General features: G+C 37.8%; 1 long non-coding RNA gene across 2 annotated transcripts in view; it reads right to left on the bottom strand.

The window, feature by feature from the left end:
* LOC138168955 (uncharacterized) overlaps nt 1–19791 on the bottom strand; it is a 563138-nt gene extending 543347 nt beyond the window's left edge. For both annotated transcript variants that reach the window (XR_011170241.1, XR_011170242.1), the window contains exon 1: nt 19523–19791. This is a non-coding gene — a long non-coding RNA (uncharacterized lncRNA). The remainder of the gene's footprint in view (nt 1–19522) is intronic.
* Between the last annotated feature and the right edge of the window lie 5652 nt (nt 19792–25443).

Raw genomic sequence — 25443 nt, 5'->3', positions numbered from 1 at the left:
CAGATGAGAATCTGGGAGCCCTGGCCTTGAAAACTCAGTACCCTCTCTGGTAACTGACTAGGTATGGATATGATGGTCAGACAACTGGAAACCCTGTCTATTGATATGTTTCTCTGTCTGTATTTTTGTCTCTTGTAACTTCTGTTTTTATTCTCTGAAGTTCAGGGTGCTGACCTTTTTTCCCCTGAACTAGGTAAATGACATATGATTGATTAAAGTAAGATTGTTAAGCCATTTTGAGTTGCTTTCCTTTAGAAAAGCAGATCTAAGAACCTGTGAGAACAGCCATCCTGGGTATGCTAGGGTGCTTGCTGCTACACCATGCTGTCCACATTCCCTGCCTTTGTCATCCACATAAATGAAGAATAGGGTTTGTTTGTTTTTTGGAGAGGTGGATGGAGGGAAGATGGGCACCTTGAAAAAATATTTTACATACATTTTTATAGATAAGATTTCCCTTAAACAAATTTGGTATATAATGCTATGGACACTTCCTCTCTGATGGGACAGGAAAGTTATTTTTCTTTATGAAATGTTTATGAATGGTTCTTACTGAGTTACAGTGACACCTCCTGGCAAGAGGAAAAGAAAAAGAAATAGATTAAGAACTTTTCACTCAGGCTTTTTATACTTAAAACAATAGTATAACCCTAGAATATTTAGATGGAAGAGGCCCTAGGGATCATGTACCATAGTTTTCTTATTTCATGGGTGAAGAAAATGAGATAGGAGTCCTCAACAATGACCCAAAGCACAACCAACTTGGATTGAAATTTAGTTTTCAAGAAAACAGCAAGTTGAAGTTGTTCAGTCATTTGTGATTCTCTATGACTTTATTTGGGTTTTTCTTGGCCTCAAAGCCTATGGATCCCTTCTGAGAATTAATGTTGTAAATGCATAAAATAAAATTTTTGCTTTTGTTGTTGCTCAGTCGTATCAGTGTCTTTGTTTGGGGTTTTCTTGGAAAAGAGACAGGAGTGAATTGTCATTTCCTTCTCCAGCTTATTTTATAGATGAGGAAACTGAGGCCAGCAGGGTTAAATGACTTGCTTAGGATCACACAGCTAGTAAGTGTCTGAGACCAGATTTAAATTCATGAAGTTGAACTCTATCCACTGTACCATCTAGCTAACTGTAGCAAGTTGAAATAAGAATACCCTTTTTATTTTTAGATATCTTTCAGGATTAATATAATAAATTAGACTAGTTCACACTAAAAAAGGAAGACTTATTTCCTCTTTACAGTGAATATTTAACATTATTCATATCTAGAGGAAGGCTTCCAGGATGGTCCAGAGCCTCGTGTTCATGTCATCTGAAGTTTGGTTGAAGGAACTACAGATGTTGAGTTCAGAGAAAAGAAGAATTAGGAGGGATATTATAAACAATTGCAAGTATTTATTCATTTTACTGTCTTCCTGTATGTATCTTGTTTCCCTGACCACTTAAGGCAAAAGTGATCAGCACAATCACTTGTGATAGTTGCTTATTCTGTAACTTCTCTGAACAGTTGTTTGTCTGTTGTCTCGTCCATTAGAATGTGACTTCCCTGAGGACAGGGGCTGTGTTACCTTCCGTTGTATTCCCAGCACTTAGCACAGTATCTGACACAAAGTAGGCAATAAATTTTTACTGACTGAGTGACTATTGTGGTAGATGTAGGAGTGATTGGTCAGAAACAGAAATACAAGCAATATGTAGAAATGGTAAAGAGAAAAAATTATGCTTGATGTAAAGAAAATCTTCCAGTAATCAGTTATCCAAATGTCAAAAGTGCAGACTTGGAAGGTGGTGTGATCTGTATTATTGATGGCTTCAAGCAAAGGCTGGATAATCATTCGTGAGGAATTTTGTCTAGAGGATTTTTTTTTTTGGTATGACTTGGGCTAGATGGCCTCTGGGGTCCCTTCCAATTGTGATATTGTATGATTCTATAATTCCATGATTCATTGATTTATTCATCCATTCCTTCACATATTCATGTAACAGATGCCTCTTAAATTCTTACAAAGCATAAGATGGTAAATGTCAAATAAATAATAGAGATAATAAAAGCTACAGGTTACAGGGGGGGGGTGGTGATGGTTGTGATAATCACTGCTGTCTTAAATGACCAGAAAAAGCTTTATGGAGAGGGTGATATTTGAACTGAACATTGAAGAATGGGTAGAAATAAGAGAAAGGGAACCTAAAATAAAACAACCCCCCCCCAAAAGTGAAACATCCGTCATAACACATGTCTCAAAACCTAGTGAGCCTGAGATAAAGTACAATGAGGCAACATACATGCCAATTTGCTGGATAGAAAACAGACAAAATGAGTCAATTGGGAAGGCAAGTGAGTGGATGATCTGTGAAAATAATTTGTATGTCCTGAATAAAGTCATCTTCCTCCCTGTACTAAGCTACTATTGGTGTGCTATATCAGTGGAAAATATTTTCAGGACCTTCAAGATTTACGTAGGTGGAGAGAGAGCAAAAAGTAATGACAGTCCATAGTCCTTGAGAATACTATTCACAACAGAATATTATGCTGGATAGGTCATGGTTATTATCCAGGTCCATATATGGGATCCATAAAGAACGAGGTCCACATAGAAGAGAAAAATAGGACACAGTGCTTACTTTCAAGAAAGTTTCAAGGGTCGGCCAGGTGGCTCAGTGAGTAAGAGCACCGGCCCCAGTGTCGGGATGACCTGGGGATCGAATCTGGGCTCAGATACTTAGCACCACACCCAGAAATAACTGGCCATGTAACCTTGAGCAAGTTACTTAACCCCAATTGCTTTAAAAAAAAAGAAACAAAGTTTCAATACAGTTGGAAGGATAAAACTTTGATAGAAAACAGAATATAAGAGAAGCTATAGCTAAACACCAAAATTCCAGTAGAGATAATAAATGAAATGGTTAATCTGCAAAGTTAAACTCTGTGTTCCAGAAAGGCCTCTTAGAGGTAAGACTTATAGCAGAGGTTGTTATTTTTATACCTTTGGCAATCTGGTAAAGCCTATGGACCCTGTCTCAGAATCATGTTTTTAGATGCATAAAATACATAGTATTACAAAGGAAACAGGTTATATTGAAAACAGCTAGCAATGTATTTTTAAACACAAGTTCATAGACCCCAGGTTAAGAATTCTATACTTACTGAATGGGTATAATTTGAACAGACAAAGAGGATGAGAGAATGACATCCTAGGAAAGGGTAATTACATGAGCAAGGGTTCATCATTCAGCTAAGAGAACTACTATTCTGAAACAGTTACCCCAACAGAAATGACAGGTCCTCTGATGGAGGCAAGAGGAAGATAAAAGAAAGGATAATCCAACTACTGAGGGTAGATGTAACAGTAAGAAATGAAAGGAAAAGCAAACTTTTTCAATTGCTATTTTGTTTTATTTTTCCTGCACATGAAAATTTCCTTCAGATTGGGAAGTATGTAATATAAATGGTTAAAGGAAATTGAAAGTCAAGATGATTGTGGAAAAAAGAGCACTTTATTGAATTCTAAAAGATACCAAGTTGTCAGGTCTGAAAGAACAACAACTCATAGAACTGAAAGGACTTATGGATGGTATTATTGAGCCATTGTCAATAATCTTTTAAAAATGAACAAGGATAGGGGTACTATAGAGACTAGACTAATGTGAACCAAGTTTTCAAAAAACTGAAGTGCATAAATTCTTTTTAAAAAATAGGCCAATGAGATTGATTTCAATTGCTGGAAATGTTCTAGAATATCTGATTTAAAAAAAAAATCTTGTTTAGTATTTTGTTTTTCCCAATTACATGTAAAAACAATTTTGACATTCTTTTTTTTTTCAAATTTTGAGTTTCCAAATTTTTTCCCTCCCACCTTTCCTACCCCTCATTGAGAAAGGCAAGCAATTTGACATAGGCTATATATGTGTAGTCACGCGAAGCACATTTTTATGTAAGTCATTCTGTGAAAGAAAACACAAACAAAAAAGATCCCAACAAATAAAGAAAGAAAAAGTATCTTTGATCTGCATTCAGGCTCAACCAGTTCTTTCTCTGGAGATAGACATCACCTTTCATCCTAAGTCCTACAGAATTGCCTTGGATCATTGTGTTTCTGAGAATGGCTAAGTTATTCACAGAAGATCATCATACAATATGACCATTATTGTGCACAATGTTATCCTGGTTTCTGCTCATTTCACTTTCCACCAACTCATGTTAATTAAGTCTTTCCATATCTTTTTGAGAAAATCCTGTTCACCATTTCTTAAAGTATAATAGTATTATTCCATCACAATCATATATGGCCCCTTGTTTAGCCATTTCTCAGTTGACGGACATCCTCTCAATTTCCAGTTCTTTGCTACCACTAACAGAGCTGCTAAAAATATTTTTGCTAACATAGATACTTTTCCTTTTAAAAAAAAAACTTATTTTAGATATAGACCTAGTAGTGATATTGCTTGGTCAGAGAGTATGCATGGTTTTATAGCCCTTTGGGCACAGTTCCAAATTACTCTCCAGAATGATTGAATCATTATACAACTTCACAACAGTATGTTAGTTTTTTTTTCCCACAAACCCTCCAACATTTGTCATTTTCCATTTCTGACATATTAGCCAGTCTGACAGATGTAACGGAGTAGTTCACAGTTGTTTTAATTTTCATTTCATCAATAGTGATTTAGAGCATTTTTTTCATATGACTATAGATAGCTTTGATTACTTTGCCTGAAAATTGCCTGTTGACATCCTTTGATCATTTATCAATTAAGGAATGACTCTTATTTCTATAAATTTGACTCAGTCTTCCATATGTCTGAGAAATGAAGTCTTTATTAGAGAAACTCACTGTAATTTCTTTTCATGGTAATGATTACTAACTATGTATTTCCCTCCATCCTATTTCCCCCCTGCCCCTTTTACCCTGTCCATTCTCAAAAGTATTTTGCTTCTGACTTTTACCTCTTCCAAGCTGCCTTCCTTCTATTAGCTTCCTCTGCACCCCATCCCCTTCTCTTCCCACTTTCCTATATGGTAAGATAAATTTCTACATCCAACTGTGTATATTATTCTCTCTTTCAGCCAATTTAGATTAGAGTTCCCTCCTCATATGCCCCCATTATCCCCTCCACTATAAAATCTCTTTCAGACCTCTTTTACATCAGAAAATTTATCCCATTCCATCTCTCCCTTTCCCTTTCCCCCACTGCATTCTTCTTTATCACCCCTTAATTTTATTTCATACCATCATATTTAACTCACACATCTACTTTCTGTCTATGTTTACTCCCTCTAACTGCCCTAATAATGAGAAAGTTTTTAGGAGTTATAAATATTATGTTCTCATATAGGATTATAAACAATTTAACCTTATCAAATCCCTTATGATTTATCTTTCCCTTTGACCTTTTTATGCTTCTTTTGCACTTTGTATTTGAAAGCCAAATTTTTTATTCAGCTCTGGTCTTTTTTTTTTATCAGAAATGCTTGAAAATGCTCTATTTCACTGAATGTCCATTCCACCCCTCCCCCCAAAGGATTATACTCAGTTTTTCTGGATAGGTGATTCTCGGTTGTAATTCTTGCTCTTTTGCCTTTCAGAATGTCATATTCCAAGCCATCTTACCCTTTAATGTAGAAGCTGCTAAATCTTGTGTTAGCCTGACTGTGGATCTGTGATATTTGAATTGTTTCTTTTTGTCTATTTGCAGTATTTTATCCTTGATCTGGGAGGTCTAGAATTTGATTATAAAATTACTAGAAGTTTTCATTTTGGGATTTCTTTCAGGTGGTGATCAGTGGATTCTTTCCATTTCTCTTTTACCCTCTGGTTCTAGAATATCTGGGAAGTTTTCATTGATAATTTCTTTAAAGATGATTTCTAGGCACTTTTTTTGATTATGACTTTCAGGCAGTTCAATAATTCTTTAATTATCTCTCCTGGATCTGTTTTCAAAGTCAATTGTTTTCCCAATGGAATAGTTCATGTTGTCTTCTATTTTTTTCTTTCTTTATTTTGTTTGATTATTTCTTGATGTTATTCCCTTCAGCAAGCTTTTATACCTCCCTTTCCATTTGACTAATTTTACTTTTTAAGGAATTCTTCTCTTTAGTGAATTTTTATATCTTTTTTTTTTCTATTTGGCCAATTCGGCTTTTCAAGGTATTCTTCTCTTCATTGGATTTTTGTACCTTTTTTGCCATTTGGCCTATTTTGTTTTCTAAGGTCTTATTTTCTTCAGTATTTTTTGTCTCCTTTACCAAACTGTTGACTCTTTTTTCATGATTCCCTTGTATCCCTCTCACTTCTCTTCCCACTTTTTCCTCCACCTCTCTTAGTTGATTTAAACGATTCTTTATGAGCTCTTCCATGGCCTGAGCTCAATTCATACTTTTCTTTGAGGTTTTGGATGCAGCAATCTTCTGAATGTGTGTTTTGATCTTCCTTGTAACCATAGAAACTTTTTATGGTCAGAATTTTTTCCTGTTGTTTGCTCTTTTTCCAGTCTGTTTCTTGACTTTTAACTCTCTGCTAAAGTGGGACTCTGCTTCCCAAGTGGAGGGGGCACTTTCCCAAGCTTCAGGGCTTTTTTGTGCAGTTATTTTCAGAAGTAATTCTGGGGACCTGTAATTTTTGGTTCTTTCAAGGTGGTATGATCTAGTGAGTGGTGTGTTTACTACTCTCCTGGCCTATGTTCTGGTTTATCAGTGACCACCAGAACTCTTTTCAAACCTGGAACTGTGACCAGGGTCTCTGCTCCCCTGAGGCCACAAGCTCTGCTGTGTTAGTGTGCTCCTCCTCACACTGGGACTAAGACCCAGGACTGTGACCCAGATTTAAATATAAACAATGCAGCAGAGTCCTGCCCTTACTGTCAGCAAAGGGACCCCTATAAATCTCCTTCAGAGCTGTTGTCCAATCCCCTTACCTTTTGTGGACTGAAAGGACTGGAAACTGCTACTGCTGCCCCTGATTCAGTCACCCCAAGGCCTGCTCCCAGTTTGCTGAGGTCCAGTCTGCACTGCCATGGCTTGGCCTGGACTGCTCTCCTCTCTCACCCTGGTGCAACAGACCTTTCCTGACAACCTATCTCGAACTGGAAAATTGTTTCACTCTGTCTTTTTGTGGGGCCTTCAGCTCTAGAATTTGTTTAGAGTCATATTTAAAGGTATTTGAAGGGGTGAAGGGGTTTGGGGAGAGCTCTGGAGATTCTCTGCCTTGGCTCTGCCTCCCTAGAATGTCTGATTAAAGGGTTGGTATATGAGTACCTGGAAAAGGACAAGATGGCCACTGTGAACAACCATGGCTTCATAAAGCACTATTCATACCCAAATAGCTCCCCTTTTTAGACTAGATTCCTAGCCTGTAGATCAAGGGAATACTATCACAAGCAATCCATATAGAACATTTTATTCCCTTTGAAAGATATCTTTTTCTGGAGTATGAAAAAGATAGTCCTGACTGTTAACTTCAACAGGTATAAGAAGTTGTAGAAGGGTTGAATCCTGTGTTACGGGATGGATTGCCTCAAGGGAAGATGAGATCAGAGCTATCAAAGTAAAATCTACAAATTGGTTAGGGTAGAAACAAAACAAAACAAAACTGGTCAGACTGAAATAAATAACAAGCAAACACAAAACAAAAGTGGCTAAATTTGGTGAGGAAAACAAGTTTGTTTTTGCTATCTCTTACGTCACATAACTCCAAAAAACTGGCTTGATCAATACTCTCAGAAGCTAAGAAGCAAAAAGGCTCTTATACAGTGCTACTCTGGTCTAAGAAATGCCATATTCGAAGATGTAGATGTACAAAACAATACATCAGGGCTAATTATTCCCAGTACAAAAGAAGTTTTCACTTAACAAAAGGATTTACTACAGATTTCCTTTTAAAATAAAGTTTTGTTATGGTGTAATGTGTGATTTAGCTTTTTTAATCATATAGCTTTTGAGAATCCAACAATTATATAAAGTAAAGCATTCTTACATGCTTATTCTTATAGCACATTTCCAAATGGATATACCTTCCATGAGTCTCTGAAAGTAGAATCTGAAAAGTTAGTCAAGTAAATTCACACTATAACTCTTGAACTGTGTTTTCAATATTCCTTTGTGTGAATCTGCACACTTACCAGGAATTTTACAGCTGGTGCTCTAAGGAATCCAAGAAAGCAAAGTTATCAAGCAAGTTTCTCCCCATGAAAATCATAGCAAACATTCAAGTGGTGAAATGCAGAAATAGTTGTTATGTTTTACCTGAATCTGAAGTTCTAGAATGCATGCAAGTCACTATTTTTTTATAAGCAATCGGGGTTAAGTAACTTGCTCAAGGTTACATGGCCAATTATTTCTGGGTGTGGTGCGTGCTCTTACTCGCTGTGCCCCATACTATTATTTCTTTTAAGTAAAGAAAATAAAATAGAAATATTTGGGGAGAAAGGATAATTGAGCTAAATAAATGCAATAGTGTATATGCCTATGATGCATTATGCTCACAAAGTACTATAAACATCATTTCATTTAATTCATATGAAAACATTATGAGATAGTTAAGAGCAAATATTCCCATCACAATTTAGAGATGAGGGAAGTGAGTCTCTCAGGGGTTAAGTGAGTTTCTCAAGTTTAAGAAGATAGTAAGAAATAAATACAAGAGTCAAACCTACATGTTCTGATTTCAAGACCAGGTGTTCTTTTCATCACATTTTATTTTCTTTCTGATGTAATAAATAGACCAATTGTCTCTATAATGTTCAAATCCTTTCCCTGATTTTTTTTTTTACCATATGGAGGTAGGAGAAAAAAATGTTTCTCTACCCACATTGAGAAATTAATCAAAAGGTCCCTAAAAGGTGCTTAGTTCAGGGAATGGGTAGAGTCTTCAGGTCAGAACATGGTAACTTCATGGTTCTTCCAAACCTACACTTGAGTTTAGCTGACATGGTAAATATGCTATCAATTTTAGTGTCCTTCTGGACCCTTATAGCCTCCTCTTTCATGAACCCAATTTCCTTAAATTTATCCCAGCTCCATTGTCCATACCACTGCCATCTTCACCCTATACCTTGTTAAATGCCCAGGAATTGTCTCTCTACACAAACACACACACACACACACACACACACACACACACACACACATACACACACACATTTCTTCTAGGACATCATTTTCCGGTGAATTCTTGTTTATGTTTCCAATTAAACCATTTATATCAAGTAAAAATTGAATCCTCTCCCTTGGCTTCCCTTGCCTTGCCTTTCCTTCTCCCTGCCCCCATTTTTGAGGGCTTGGTGATAATGCAGAATTGTATTGTAATATCAACAAAGTGCCTAGAAACCTGAAGCATCCATCTCCCCTACAGCCCAAAACAAACTTCCTCTTTAAGCAAAAGGGTTCCTATGTGTTCTAATTCTGTGAAAGTTTTTAGTCCTGTAAAAATCCAAATTGTTTCTGTGACACTGGGGATGATCAGAAATCAGAAATGGAGAGACAGGGACATCTTATTTTGTGTGTGTGTGTGTGTGTGTGTGTGTGTGTGTGTGTGTGATGCTGAAACAAGAGTGGTGAAGAAGTAATTTTATACAAATTTGCTATTTGGGGAACTGGTTTCAGGTATTGATAGCGTAAGGGCAAAAGTCTAAGATTAGGCACATATAGCCATGCAGAATACAATTAGGAGTATAAAATATTATAGAACTACTTCTGTGTCACTTAGCTATAGAGAGAGACCACACAGCTGGGAATGGAAGCTGCCCTGCATGTAATATTAAGATTTGCCTCAGTAAACTGGGTTAATTGTATTTTACAGTCCCATGCCCAATTCTCCTGGGTTGTAGACCTAGTCTAGGACAACATCTTTAAAGCCTTGATTACCTATTATAAAAGTCCTATTTTATGTTTCTTAAAAAGCAACCATATTGATTTAGGAGCTATGTATAGATACACAGCCAAAATCAAAATGCAGGAGGTACGGCCAGGAAAATTTAAACTCGTGTTTCTGTCAAATCAATCAATCAAATGCTTATTGAGCACCCAGTAGGTGAAAGGCAGTTTGTTTACATGATGGCAAACCAACCTCCTGAGATGGAATAAATCAGTGTCCTACTGATATTTGTGTCTTCTTAACAAGGCAGCTGGACTAAAGAATAGTACAGTAAGATGTCTGTTTCAAAAAGGTGATGCTTTTGTGTTTTCCTTTTCCCCTACCCTCTCCAATTTAAGGTCGCCTGATAGAACAATTAATTTGCAGCCAATCAAGATACCTAAGTCTCTATGGATAACCTCATCTTGTGAAATGACAAGTTAAAAAGTAGATTCTTTGACAACTGGATGAAGGTGTTAAAATGAAGATCTTACATTCCTCCTTGAGGGCAGGTACTGCTCCATCGACTTTTGGCTTTGGATTACTATTGTTTGGCACAGTGCCCATCACATAAAAGCTTCTTCATTGATTGACTGACTTTGCCTCTAGACTAGGGTCTTTAACCAGAGATCTACAGTGGAGTCCATGAATAGATTTCTGCATGTCCATGTGCTTGGATATGAAAAAAGAAATAGCTTGCCAGCATTTACCTAGAGTTTTAATCTTTACAAAGCACTTCACAAATTTCATCCTCATTTTATCCTCATGATAACACTGGGAGGTAGGTGCTATTATTATCTCCATTTTACTGATAAAGAAACAGATTGTACAGGATCATACAACTAGTAGATATCTGAAGCAGGATTTAAATTTAAGTCTTCAGGACTCAGAGCCCAAAGCTCTACCCACTGTAGTTAACTGCCTCTAACATCTTTATTTCAATAAAATTAATTCTTTTGTATCCTTTTGTATTTTAGTTCATGAATTTTAAACTATTGTACTGAGAAGTGGTCTAGGAATTTCACCAGATTGCCAAAAAGGTACATGACACAGAAAAGGTTAAGAATCCCTGCTTTAGACTTTGGATGGGCCCAACAATTAACTCTATTATAAAGCTTCCATTCAATTTTAACTTAGTTTGACAAATATGCATTAAGCACCTACTATGTGATGAATCCTGGGGGAAAATACAAAATGTAGATAATTCAAAGTCCCTGCCCTACTATGTTATAATGATAACATTACAATGAGAATTTAATTATATTTTATATAGGACCTTTAATTTTTCAAATATTTTTCCACCTACTGCCTGTATTTCTATCCTCTTTTCTTTATATTCATAAATACAAAAAATAGAAAAAAAACTTACTCATATAACATTTCAAAGTTGACAAAGCATTGAACCCTAACTTTAAGGGATTTGTCCACAGTGACATAACTAATAAATATCAGATTACTTTAATAAGTGGCACAATTAGGATTTGAACCAAGGAATTTTGACTCATCAAGTGTCTTTTCCATCATAACACACTGACTTTCTCTATAGGATGCCAAAAATGACTTTTCAATTAATGAATAGGTGCTGAAGGGCAGAATGGGGAATCAGTTAAAATTATTGTTTATTTCATTTTAGATGAAACAACTAGATGACTGACTTGATTTATAATTTCCTATACTAGTCTTTAAACTTCTCAAGAAGAAGAAGTTTGGAGACTCTAAGCATTCATTGTGTTCCCTCCTTCCCTCCCCCCTTCCCCAAAGTTCCTTGTCTGTGACCTGACTATAGCAGGAGTTCAAGTTGAATAAATCAGCAAATACAATTCCTTTTGTGCTCTCTCTCTCTCTCTCTCTCTCTCTCTCTCTCTCTCTCTCTCTCTCTCTCTCTCTCAACTTTGTGAACATATTGCAACATATATAGAAAGGAACAAAATGTCCAATCAAACAATAGAGCTGACTAAGAATTGTTTGCCCTAGGTCAGGGGTGGGGAACCTGCCAGCCTGAAGTTGTGGCCCTCTAGGTCCACAAGTTCGGCCCTTTGACTTGATTCAAACTTCACCAAACAAATCCCCTTAATAAAAGGATTTGTTCTGTAAAACTTGGACTCAGGCTGCACTCAAGGACCTAGAAGGCCACATGTGGCCTCCGAAGGTTCCCCAACCCTACCCTAGGTGAACTGCATCCAAGTGTCTTCTACATCAGCCAAGGGAATTGGAAAGTTGACAGAAGAGAAGTCTCAATTGCTATTGGGGAACATGGGGCATTTTGATTTAGCTAACTAGTAAATTCCATTAAGGTTTTCTTTTCACTCTTCACCTGGGTCGGGCTTTGTCTATGCTGGCATTATGAAACAGGGTGCAATGGAAATGGTACCAAACTTGGGGTCAAGATAATGTTTAAATTGAATCCTGGCTTCAACACTCCATAGCTGGGAGTGTGACCCTGGGCAAGCTACTTAAATGTTCTGAGCTTCAGTTTTCGCATCTATAAAATGGGGCTGATATTACTTATACAAAATCATGGGACCTGTGAGTTCTACTTGAAATCTTAAAAACTATAGAAATGTAAGTTATCCCCCTTCCCGCCCCCCATCTTCATTCAGCCTTGTATAAAGGCTCTGAGTGCGAGGAACCTGGAAGTAAAGGTCTAAGGCAGCTGGGAACTTACAGCCAGGGAGACGTGAATTCAAATCTAGCCTCAGATACTTATTAGTTTTGTGAACTGTTGTTTCTGAAAACAAACCCTGAAATCTGAAATAGTTTTAGAAAGATATTTGTTATGCCATTTGGTAGAGAGAGGGAGCCACTGGGTTTGTCCTTGCAAACCACAGGCTCTGGACAAGTTATTTAATCTCTGTTTGTCTTGGTTTTCTTATCTGTATAGTGGGGATAATAACAGAACCTATTTCCCAGGGTTGTTGTGAGACTCAAATGATATATATATATATATATATATATACAGAGAGAGAGAGTGCTTTGCAAACTTTTAAACATTATAAAAATATTAGCTATTATTATTAATAACCATGGGGTTTTTTAAAAGCTGGTTTCTTAATTTATTAGAGAGACTTTGAAGTCAGTTTCTTGGCCCAAATGCTATTAATGATAGACTTAGTACTTGAAGTAGCTCATTCCTGGGAGATTTTTTTTTAATAGATCAAAAATGATATGAAAATAATACAATTAAAAGAATCAAAGATAAGCATCAGGAAGTGAAGTACTTAACTGCACAATGGGAAAGTTAGTTGAAGGCTTTGTCGCTGTGTAATCTATAAATAGAGCTCTGTGGTTCACTTACCAATTAGGAATCATCACATGGAGGTACCTTAGATGTCAGTAGCTAATTTGCATATCAGTGAAACATTAATTTGATGAAAATGTTAAAGTTTTATGAACTATTTATAGCATATTTGTCACCTATTAACATGGAAGTCTATGAAATGTACAAGTATATTGAACTTCTCTCCAGGAATGTGTATAGATAGGGGATTATGTGAATTTTTTTAAGGCCAAATTGAAATGCTCAGTATTTATATTTGTGTTTGAGATTCAGCTCCAGTTCAGTTAAAAAGGTAACATCTATGATGATTTGGGTCTGCCAGTTATCTTTGGTGGTAACTATATTCTTGAAGTCTGAAATGCATTTATATATTTTTTCTTTGCAGGAGACAATTGACTTTGCTGACAGAGGTAGCTTGTTAGCTCCAGCAAATTAACTCAGAGTTAGTGGCCTTGTCTATATTCAGGTTGCTAGGGGATCTCTGAATCAGACCTTTAAAAAATGTTTCCTGGTTTGGGGAGAAGGAGGTTGGTCTGATTTTTTTAACCCATCCAGAGGCAAATGAAAGGCTTTGTGGGTGGTTACTCCTACAAGCTGAAAAGGGTCTGCTGTTTCAAGTACATTGGGAAGTAACCTGTGGGTTCTTAAGCTTAACTACTATATTCAGGTAGCGTACTTAGTGCAAATACTGTATTTACAGAACCAGCAATTTTGAAGAACTGCCCTAGTGTGGTTATGCATGGCATTTGGATTGCCACATCTGTCAATCAGCTCTTGGTGCTGGCCAATCAGGGGGCAAGCAGAGAATCCAAACTCAGGGAGCTGTTTGTTTTAAGATTGTCCTAGGGGTACAGCCTGTGTGAGCATGATGGTCTCTTAGGACAGGGAGTACATTGTATCTACACTCTCCATAGTGCCTAGCATAATATTTGGCACATACTAGGTGCTTTATAAAAGTTTTTAGAATGAACCAGTTGCATTTTTTTTAAAAAGAGCTGATTATTCTAACTCACCCAATGATCCTTAATCTACCATTTTTCCCAAATGTGGGAATGCAGGACCAGTAGGGCTAAGACCCATGTATTTCATTTTCTGTGATTTTTTCAACTTGCAACACACTATCAGCATTCCTCATTTGGAAACTGATACCATAATGACTATTGTCTAAGATGATCCCATAGATCAAAATCAAAAGATTGCCATATTAAAGGTCAAAGGGACGTTACACATCATCCGGTTCCACACCCTTCATTCTAGAGGTGAGAAAATTGGGGCCCAGAAAGATTAACTGACCTGCCCATGGTTACATATTTAATGAGGAATAGAGCCAGGTTCCAAATTCAAGTATTTCAAGTTTGACTAAAAACACTCTTTTCACTGTTTCAGGTGACTTCCTAATAGTTTGGATTTCTTTTTTGTATTTGTGGTTATTTAATTTTGATATTAACTCTGATGTTTATTTATTTCTCTATTTGATATTTAACTTTGTTATTAAGTAGGAAAGTAGGTGGCATAGTGAGTAAAGTTAGCTACACTTGGAGTGAAGACGAGTTGAAATTCTCTCTCAGACATTTGATTACTGTATTATCCTGGAAAAGTCAGTTGATCTCGCTCAGTCTTGGTTTGTACATTTGTAAAATGGGGATAATAATAATACCTACTTCACAGAGTTGTGAGGATAAAATGAGATGCTATAAATATTATCTATTATTAATATATTGTCAATTAATCCTTTCTGGAGCTCATGCCTACTTTCCTCACCTACAATGTAAGGAATCATGATTCTTTGTCTGCTCCCCACTATGCCTTGCTTATTACAGACCTTCCATAAAAACCCATTGGTAAAATAGGCTGATATATGGGAAAGAACTCTTTAAACTATACAGATGCCAGTTAACAGATTTTATTTCTGAAAAGACATTGAAATTGGTTTTTAAATAAATGGGATTCCCCCTTTTCGGAATTTCAGAGATACTATTCCTTTTTCCATAGGATAAGTACTGGACCTATAGTTTGGTAAACTAAATTCAGGAAATGAACTCTGCATGTGCCTCTTTTATGTAATATATAGTCTCAATGCGTTGCCTAGAAGAATGAGGTTAAATTACATGCTCAGAGTCACACAGCCAATATGTGTCCGAGGCAGAATTTGAACCTAAGTCTTTTTGCTTCCAAGCCTGAGTCTCCATGCACTACATCATGCTCTCTGTGTGCCTTACATGGGTAGGCACTTAATAAAATGTTGGTTCACTTACATTGAGTTTCCAATTGATTAGGTTTTCCATGAAATTTTGATGTAATTCAATTTTTTAAAAAATGAATGTTTGAGTTCATCTGCCACCTTCTCTTTTGAGCCAGTTCACAGATATAGTTATAGCCTAAATGTTAGGAAATATTTATATTTACTCATTTAAATACTCTGCCTAATATGCTGCTGGGAATTCCTGATTATGAAACAGAGGAGCTAACTCATAACCATCAACATTATTGAGTTTTTACCATGTGCAGAGGATATAATTTTTTTGTCCTAAAATAAATGTGTTTTTTTAAGAAATAAGCTTTGACACTTCTCTTGGCCACAGTGATTTAGCATCCTGATTTCAAAACTGCAGGGAAAAAAGCAAGTCAGCATTTTTTAATGCTATGCATGAATAAAAGTGAATTGAAATAAAACCATTATTTAAATTTAACAAAGCAAAATGTATGCTGGAATGCTATTTCTTTACCTTCTGATTTATGAGAGTAGGGCAAATTACCTACATTTATGCCATGTCATACAGAGTTTGAATTTCTAAAGGTCAAAGGAACATTTTTAATTCTTTCTTATTTAGGAAAACTTGTCATTCCTCCTTTCCATTATGCCCTTGACTCTTTTTTCCAAGATTTAATCAAAACCACCTCCCCTCCCCCAAATTACTTTCCCATACTCCTCAACAGGAAGCTCTATAAACTTGAATATGTTGAAGATATTTATCCACATATTTACAAGAAACATAACAATGCAAGAGTTAGAAATATAAGAGAAGCAATTTTTTCAAGAAGCCCCAACAATGACTTTTAAGAAAGAGAAAAAGAACCAATATGTAATCAGAAAAGCCAACTGCTGATGTATCTAGTACAAAAAACTCTCTATTTGGGGGTCCTGAGAAATTTCAGCAAGTGGTTGTAGAGTAATGAATGTTTGTAATTCAGCAGCAACTGTTTAAAAATTCAAAGCCACAAAGACAACACTGAATGGGCTATTACAATTAATGTACTTACAGCAAGGGTAGGAGGCTTAAATATGTATTTTGATATACTTTCAAACAACTGCATGGTAAATTCATAATTTTACAGAAAACATTGTTTCAGGGGGGACATTTGCTGCATAAAAATATGCTGTGGATTACACCATATCCTTCAAATATGTATTCTGGGATATTTTCCTGAAGATTCCATGTAGTAACATTTTCAGTGGAGAAGATGGATAAAATATTCTATTTTGTTTAACAGGTTAACTCTTGGTAGATATTCTTTGTCCAATTCTCATCTTCCTTTAGTTTGTAGACAGCAGGGCAAGATTTCTTTTCTTCTTGAAGGAGAGTAAATTCATTAACATAAATAACCATGGCGCCTTACTGAAATTCTATTATAGATTGCCTTGAATTTAGTTCTTTTGCCCAATGAACAGAAAAGTTTAGAAGGAATTCTTTTTCCTATCTATGTTCCATGTAGTTCATATCTTAATGACATAATTAAGTAAATCTATGTCACTAAACATTGCTGACTAATAAATTAGACCAAAATAATTAAGTCTGGTTCTTTGCACAATCGAGATTTAGTGCAATAATCAATGTGGGGAAGAATTTAGAAGTTGGAGATTTAGCAAATAGCTAAAATGAACCATGTGGGAAAGCAGTTAAATGCATGTATGTGTGTACATATATACACATATTTTATATATACATATATGCAATAAAAATACATGCATATGATTATTCATGGTGTATGTAGATTCCATATACTAATGTGGTCAGGGAACCATGTAGAAAATATATAAAAGCTAACAAAATCTCAATTTTTAGAACAATCATATAAATTCAATGACCATTGTTAACAATGAGTGAGTATTAAAGTAAATGGTAGTTATGAATATTGTTGTGGAATGAATTAAGGACAGAGTAATTAAAAGATGAGGCAAGATTAGGAAACAACATATGTTCATGTTTATATGTTTATAACAAAGTCAATTAATTTTAAAATGTACTTGTAGATATAAAATTATGAATGGCTAGGCTGTGAAAACATTCATTTACAGACTGTTAAATGTTTATCATGTTTTCCATTTTTATAAGTGATTTCCTAAATTCCTTATTAGAACCAAGCTCCTTGCTTTCTATAATCTTAACACCTTTCCCATTGTAGGTCCTCCCTTCCCCCCTTTGGAATCTGACTTGTGGTTAGACAGAGGTGTTCCTAGTCTGTGTTTCTCCTGGGGGCAAGAAACTCTAAGCTTTAGCAAATGGATGCACTTAGCAAGTCCATCAGGAACTGTCAAAGTAAAATATTATCCAAGGCAGTTGGTGGTGTGAGTAACCACCGGGATTTACAACCAGCCACACTTAAGAAACATGAGCAACTCTCTTTTGTCACAAGTGGGTTCCGTTTCTTACCCAAGATGGTTTAAAAAAAATATCGTGAGTATTCTTTCCACAGACATAACCCCTTTCTGGAGCTGGCCAAGCAATAAACAAAAAGATGAGGAAATCAAAATCTATCCAAACTGCAAGAGTCAAATGCTAACCAAAAGTGTGATATCTTCTTCCAAAAATGAATTCACATTTAATGGCCTTCTACATCTGTTTACATAGGCCAAGGGGATCTCCTGGGTTATGGGGACACATGTCTGCCTCCATGAATGCTAGCATGTGGTTAAGAAGAGTGCATTGGATATCTATGTCCATGCCTATCTATTGCAAGAGTGGAGAACGCACTTTGCTTTTCAAAATAGATTTTTCCCCCTTCCTGAACTATACAAAGTCAGATGCAAACGAATTATTATAAAGTAAAAAAAAAAAAAAAAAAAAACGACCCCCCCCCCAAAAAAAAACCTACTGAAGGACTAAAAAACAGGGGATGGGATGGGAGTGGGGGGTGGGGAGCAGTGCTGGTGGCTGATAAGCCACAAAGAGAAACAGGTGCTTGCAACAAATAGGAGAAAAGCAATCAGCTCATCATGGCATTTGAAATTTGTCTTCTACCTCATGAACATAATTTCAGAAGGAAAGAAAGGAAGCAAGAACAAGCAAAAAACAACAAAATCTTTCTCCAGGTTCCTGGAGATTAGCGTTCATAATGCTGCCTGGTAAATGAGTCAGGTTCTAAGTTTCCCACTTAGGAGCTGTTTTCCCTGTTGGCGACTATTACCCTCATCCTCCCCGCCCATTTCCAAGCAGTCTGTTTGCAGAACGGCCCACCCCGTTTTACCCCAGTGAAGCTTGGAGCCTCGCCTCGCCCCACGCAGTGACCCATTGGCCGTAGCCTCGGAGCGGCAGCGGTGGCGCCGGCGTCCCTAGTGCTGCTCGGTCGCCCGTCCGCCCGGGCACTGGCAGTCTCGGAGCCACGCTGCCAAACAATGAGCCCTGGGAGAGACCCACCCAGAGAAGACGCCCGCAGCCTTGCTTGCGCGGGACGCTCCGGGGCTCGAGTGGAGCTTCTCCCCTGCTCCTTCTCCCCGAAACCCCCACTCTTTCTGTAAAGCAAGCAAGCAGGCAAGAAACCAAAAGGAGAGGTAGGTGGGAAGGTCCTTTCCCCTGTGCCCACTTCCACAGGGCACGTTTCCTGGCCCTGCACCCACCAATTAAAGGTACCGCATCTGAAAAGCAAACCAAGAAATAGGGAGCGTATATAAGGTCCTGCCCGAGTCCTACCTGGGCATTCCCACCCCCCTTTTCATCCGCCAGCTTTGCTTGGGTTCCTTCCAATCACTTATGGAGGAGTCCGGCGCATATTGAAATCCTTGAAGATTTGGGGAGGGGTGAGAGGTGGGGCCAGAGACCTGGAATCTCTAAAGTGCCTTACCCTCCATCCCTCTGGCAGGGCACAGCCCCAGGCTAGGGAAGACACAAAGACGGGGCCAGGGTCCCTGACAAGAACTCCGCCGCCCTGCTTTTGCCCATTGGAAAAGGTATTAAAGTGGCGGTGTCCTGGGTGTCTTTGGGGTAGGGGTAGGTAGTGGTCCCCTTGCCGGCCAGGGCTTGCCCCGAGGCTAGGTATTGTAGCTCCAGAGCCTCGGTGCCAAGGTTGGGAGCTTTTTGTGCCGTCCTAAGCGAGAGATCCAAGAGAGCCAGATAAAGAGACAGGACCACGGAGAGTGACAGTCGCAGAAAAAAAGAAGGGAAAAGGCAGGACTTACTTGGGGGGGGCGGGGAAGATGGCCAAGGCGGACTCCGGCTCCGGACTCGGCAGGTGTCTGTAATAGCGGGGAGAGGCAGCTGGTTGCTGGCGCAGCTCCGAGCTTGGGGGCTCCCACTTCACGAGGAAAGGAAACTCCCCTTCCCACCCGCTGCTGCCACTCCTCCCTTGTCACAGACACAGACAGACGCAGGCACGGCCGCGCTCCCCTTCTGCCTCTTTCCTTCCTTCCTAGTTCGGGCGCTCCCTTTGCTCTCTGACTCCCCTACAGACCACACCCTGCCACCCCGCGATTCTACTTCTTCCTCTTTGACACTTCTAGCGGCAGCTACCCCTGACTGCAATCTTCCCACCCACCCTATCACCTCGGCCCACGTGCTCCCCTGTCTCCCCTCCAAACTTCTCCCAACCCTAACCTTATCCTTTAGAAATCTACCTGGTCCCCAAAGTAGGAAGAAAGGTCCTGGTGCATGATGGCTGTATATTGAACCCCTTTTCCACTCACCTACCCAATCTTTTTGGTCTATTATCTATTACTTTTAAAAGAAAATGACGTGATATTAGTCAGGCAACTAATATTTAGTAAGTACTTAATATGTTCCAAGGACTATGTTAAGTATCTGTATCTATACCCATACATGCCAATTATTTTTTTTGGGGGGTGCTGGTTTCCTTATCTCTAAAAAGAGGGTTTTGAATTGGGTGACATCTTTGGTCCCTTTTCTGTGTGTGTGTATATGTACACATATAAATATATAAGGGTGTTTATACATATAATATAATAAATTTTGTACTGTATGAGATCTGTGTTTATAAGAATGTATCCATTATCATATTTGGGAACATTGCATTAGAGATCTGGAATATACTTAAGTCATAGTCTATTCACCTGCCTTTTGGCAGGACCATGAGATGGATGGATACCTTTTCTATTTTTAAAGAGGCCCAGAGGAGATTCTAGGACCTTCATCAGTAACCTCTTGCAACCATATCATTTTACCCAATGGGCCCTTTTCACTGTGTACTTTTTTTTTTTAAATGACAGTACTTTTATATAAGCCCTCTGGATGACACTGAATTCTAAGATTGCTATATTTACACTAACATTCACCAAGGCTTTTGAGTAGCTGGGTCTTCTGCTTGCTTCTGCCCCCAATGGTCAGGACATTGCTGTTTTAGGCTTCTTCTCATAACCTGAACCTGGCTGGAGAACCCAGCCTCCCCAGTTCCCTACCTGGAGATGGAACAGGCAGATGGGCAAAATAACCAGAACAGGAAGCAAATCTCTAAAGACTTGGCATCATGAAGAATGGGAGTGAAATGCTAGAGAAAGAACAACAATAACATTTAATAATAATTAATAGTTACTATTTACATAGTGCTTTAAGGTTGGCAAAGCACTTTTCCTACTATATATATATTATCTCACTTCATCCTCAAAACAACCCTTTTGTGATAGTATCACAATAATAATGAGTAGCATGTTATAAAATACAGAATTCTGTATGTACAATGTTTCATTTTCAGACTTCACTTTGCCTCTGAATCGACCAGTCAGGTTTATGTTGTGAGATCACTAAAAAGTTCTATAGCCACCAAGCTTCAGCTTCACCCATGAGATAACCAGAGCTGAAATTAGTCTGAAATGACTGTGATTTAAATCCAACAACCTCATTTCTTAGCTTTGTAAAACCCTCTTAAATAACTTCTCTATGACCATTCTTCCCTATTTTGCATTTTACTGGGTGCTTGATAGAAATTCAAGAGTTCCCATGTCTATATGGCCTTAAGATTTATGAAGCGTGTTTCTCAAAACAACCCTATGAAACATGAAATGAAATTATTTTTATTTCAATTTTATACTTGAAGAAATCGAGCCTGCACAAAGTGAAATAATTTTTTTAATGTAACAGCTACTAAGTGTCAAAGTCAGGATTTGAACTCAACTCTACAGTCAAAGTATCAAAGACCTTTGCTTTTGTGTGTGTAAGAATTCCTTGCAACCAAGTTTCCTTCTACTTAAATTGCATATGTCTCAGATGACTTTTAAAAAAATGCAATTTGTCTCTCCCATAAGACTATAAACTCTCAGAGGGCAGGGCAAAGACCATATTCTTGTTTTCTTTTGTATCCCCCTGGAACATATTAAGTGCTTATTAAATGCTTTTTGAAAGACTATCTGGTTTATTGAAATCCATTTAATTTAGATTATTATAATAACCTCCAGGGCTTAGAGAGGTTGAGTAATGCCCAGGATCATTCAGCTAGCAAGTGTCAGAGTCAGTGTCTGAACCCAAATTTTCTTGACTACAAGTCCACCACTCTATCCATTATACCATTTCTATCACTTTCTCCACTATAATATACAGTGGAGTTTAATAGTATCCAGTATATTGCACCTAATAGTGATAATAGTGACACTTAATAATAATTTTATACATACACGCATTTTTTTTCTGGTTGCTTCATGCCTCCACATTGTAATGGGAATGTAAATTTTTAAGATCTTCCCTGCCCTTGGGCTTAAGTGCACCTGGAGCCTGTGGTGGGAGGCTTGTTTTTCAGTAGATACTTTTTGATTGGGCAGTGGGTCAATAAGGTCTTTACATTCTCTGAGCCAGGAGAAGGATATATAAGCCCTGATGTGCAGCTTTGTTTTGGGGCTCACTTTGAGAAGTGTTCTGTGATTTGATCAAAGGAAACTCCGTTGTTGAGAGCCCCCCCCCCAGCTTTGAAAAACCCAGATGTTGTTGAAAAACCCAGATGTTGATTTGGTATGGATGTAATGGTTGGACAGTTCGGAAACATGTCTATTTGATTTGTTTCTCTGTCTTGATAATTCTGTATGTATACTCTGAAGTTCGGGGTGCTGACCTTTTTCCCCTGAACTACATATTTGACTGATTAGAGTAAGCTTATTAACCCATTTTGAGTTGCTTTCCTTTATCAAAGCAGATCCAAGAACCTGTATTGGCAGCCACCCTGGGGACACTGGAGTGCTTGCCGCTACACACATCTATTCTTCCTGCTACAAGTTTCTAAGGGCAGGGGCTCTACCTTTCCTATTGTTCATCCACATAATACTCAGAACAATTTTGGGTTTTCTATAAATGAAAATGCTGAATGAGAGTTGCTACAATACCTAGATAACACAGTACTGTGGGAGAAAACCACTATTTGGTATAAGGAAAGTAGGAACATTGGAGCTATCTTTTTTTTTTAATGACCCTTTCCCTTTCTTTTTCTCAAGTTCTAAAAGATGATTGACCAAAATTTGAGCTAAGTAGGACACAGATCTTGGTTTCATCTTTTCAAGCCATCAGCCAATTTGTATAAACTCCCATAAATAAATCTTCTCTGTGGGCTTGTGGTTGCTCTTAGCTGTTGCTTTGACTCACCACTCTCTTTCCATTTCCCAAGTAAATATAGCTGTTTAAATCATTAGAAGTTATTCGCTTGTGGTTTAAACAATGATAAGATAATTTTGACCACTCATTCCTTTTCCAGGTGCAGTGGAGCAGAGTTCACATACTGATTGTGCCATTTACTATCTATGTGACTTTAGGCAAGTAACTTAACCTCTCTCAGTCTCAGTTTCCTCCTCTATAAAATGAGGGAGTAAGATTAGATTGCCTTAAGTTTCTTTTAAAATTTAAATCTAGAATTCCAATTTTACCAGTAGTATTGAGAGAGAATACTCACAAGTATCTCAGCTTCAGGAAGGAAGATATTTACCTTCTCCTTTTTTCTAAAATCATTGTCTAAACTGTACCTGTGACTTTCACCAAAAACCAGAAAGATGAGGGAGATACAGAATATTCTTTCACGACCTTGTGTCTTTGCCTATTTCAAAGCTATATTGGGTGTGTGTATGCGGGGGAGGGGAACATACTCAATTTGTATAAATTATTTTTCCCTCAAATTCTGCTACTCTTGGAATTCACTGATCTCAATATCACTTACATATTATGTACACACACATATAGATAGGCTCATGCATGTGTATACACACTCATATGTTCAGATTAATTCATTCATCCCATTGAAACCCTTTGGATGGAATCCTAGGTCACTATGGGGCACCTGAACTAGCACTTCTGAAATTGGATATAGCACCCACCCAAAATGTATCTGTAGTGTGTGTGTGTGTATGTGTATGAGAAGTAGCCTGGTTTGGTGGAGAGAGGGCCAGTTTGGGAGTCAGAGGACCTGGATTCAAGTTCTAATGCTGTTGTTTTCTGCCCATAGACTAGTTACTTAACCTCTTGGTTTTCCAGACAACCTTCTAAGACTAAGTTGCAAAGAAGTAGCTGATCTTCATGATAGAGAACATTTCCATAGTGGCAATTCCATTTCCTTAAACTGATGATGTCATTGGTCTGGTGCTACTTCATTCCTCCTGTATACATTTTGATATATTACTTTTCCTTCTACAAAAGTGTAAACTTTTGTAAATAAGTTATTTAGTACATGTAATTATTTAATACATTTAATAAATAAAGGGTTCTTGTCCTATTTAAACTGTTTGCCTCATCCCCACCCCTCGCACAATGCTCTGAACTTTGTAGGCAGATAATATATATTTAAAAATTGAATTGAAGTTTCTTTTCCAGTGGAAACCCCACAAGGTCACTCAAAATTTGTAGCACATTCTGTTGCAGATATTATTTACCCATGGAAATATAACATCTAGGAGAACTGAACAAGAACTGAATATACATTTAATGAAGTAAACATTTAGTAAATGTATATTGAATATATAAATGAATGAATGGATGAAATTATTTTCTTTTCTTACCACTTCAGTCAGAAGGACATTTTAGTGTTAGCCTATTTGTGGCTAGTCCCAGGCAATATTGTGAAGTGGGTGAAATTTGTCTTTATAGTCACTACCCTCCAACATAATACTGTTCAATGGCAACTTCTCTCTAATTCCAGTGAAATGTCTGGTGCCCTCCTGTATTTTTTTCCTGATTGATATGTCTTCTCATATACTTCTTCAAAGCTTCATTAATGTTTAAATGAGTGTGTGAGGGGCCATTGAAATACAAGATTCAAAAATGACTTAGGCAAAAGGAAGACTCTTCAGGGGTAAAATATGTCAGCCAGTGAGGGTTGGATGAGGATTGTGGATGTTGTAATGCGAATGTAAATTTTAAAGATCTTCCCTGCCCCTAGGCTAAAGTGCACCAGAAGCCTGGGGAGGGAGGCTTGTTTTTCAGTAGATACTTTTTGATTGGCCAGTGGGTCAATAAGGTTGTTACATTCTCTGAGCCAGGAGAAGGCTATATAAGCCCTGATGTGTAGCTTTGTTTTGGGACTCACTTTGAGAAGTGTTCTGTGATTTGATCTGAATTCTGGGAAGCCGTTGTTGAGAGTCCCCCGGCTTTGAAAAACTCAGAATGTGGAAACCCAGATGTTGACTGGGTATGGATGTAATGGTTGGACAGTTTAGAAATCTGTCTACTTGATGTTTCTGTCTTGATAATTATGCCTGTATACTTTGAGGTTCAGGGTGCTGACCTTTTCTCCTGAACAAGGTAAACGATATATGTCTGACTGATTAAAGTAAGCTTGTTAACCCATTTTGAGTTGCTTTCCTTTAACAAAGCAGATCCAAGAACCTGTGGTAGCTGCAAACCCTGAGGACGCTTGGGGTGCTTGCTGCTACAAATGTTTGTTGAGTTGAGGGCAGTGGAAGGCGGGTGAATCATAGATCTCTTACTCCGTTTCATATAGGATTGGCTCTGCATCAAATTCTAGGAGTGCTGGTTCAGAACAGAGGAGTCCCATAGAAGTTTGGGGATTCCATCCAAATGGTCCCAATGGGGTGGATGAGCTGGTCCAAACACCATTTTCAGGGTAGGAATGACAGAGTGAAGGGCTCTAGTCTAGATCAGTATTCTAAAAGACAATGGCATA

This window comes from Petaurus breviceps, unplaced genomic scaffold, assembly GCF_028583685.1.
Source record: "Petaurus breviceps papuanus isolate PSGF00001 unplaced genomic scaffold, PetGlider_PUasm1.0 37, whole genome shotgun sequence".
Classification (NCBI taxonomy): Eukaryota; Metazoa; Chordata; class Mammalia; order Diprotodontia; family Petauridae; genus Petaurus; species Petaurus breviceps.
This window is presented reverse-complemented; position numbering and strand designations above follow the sequence as displayed.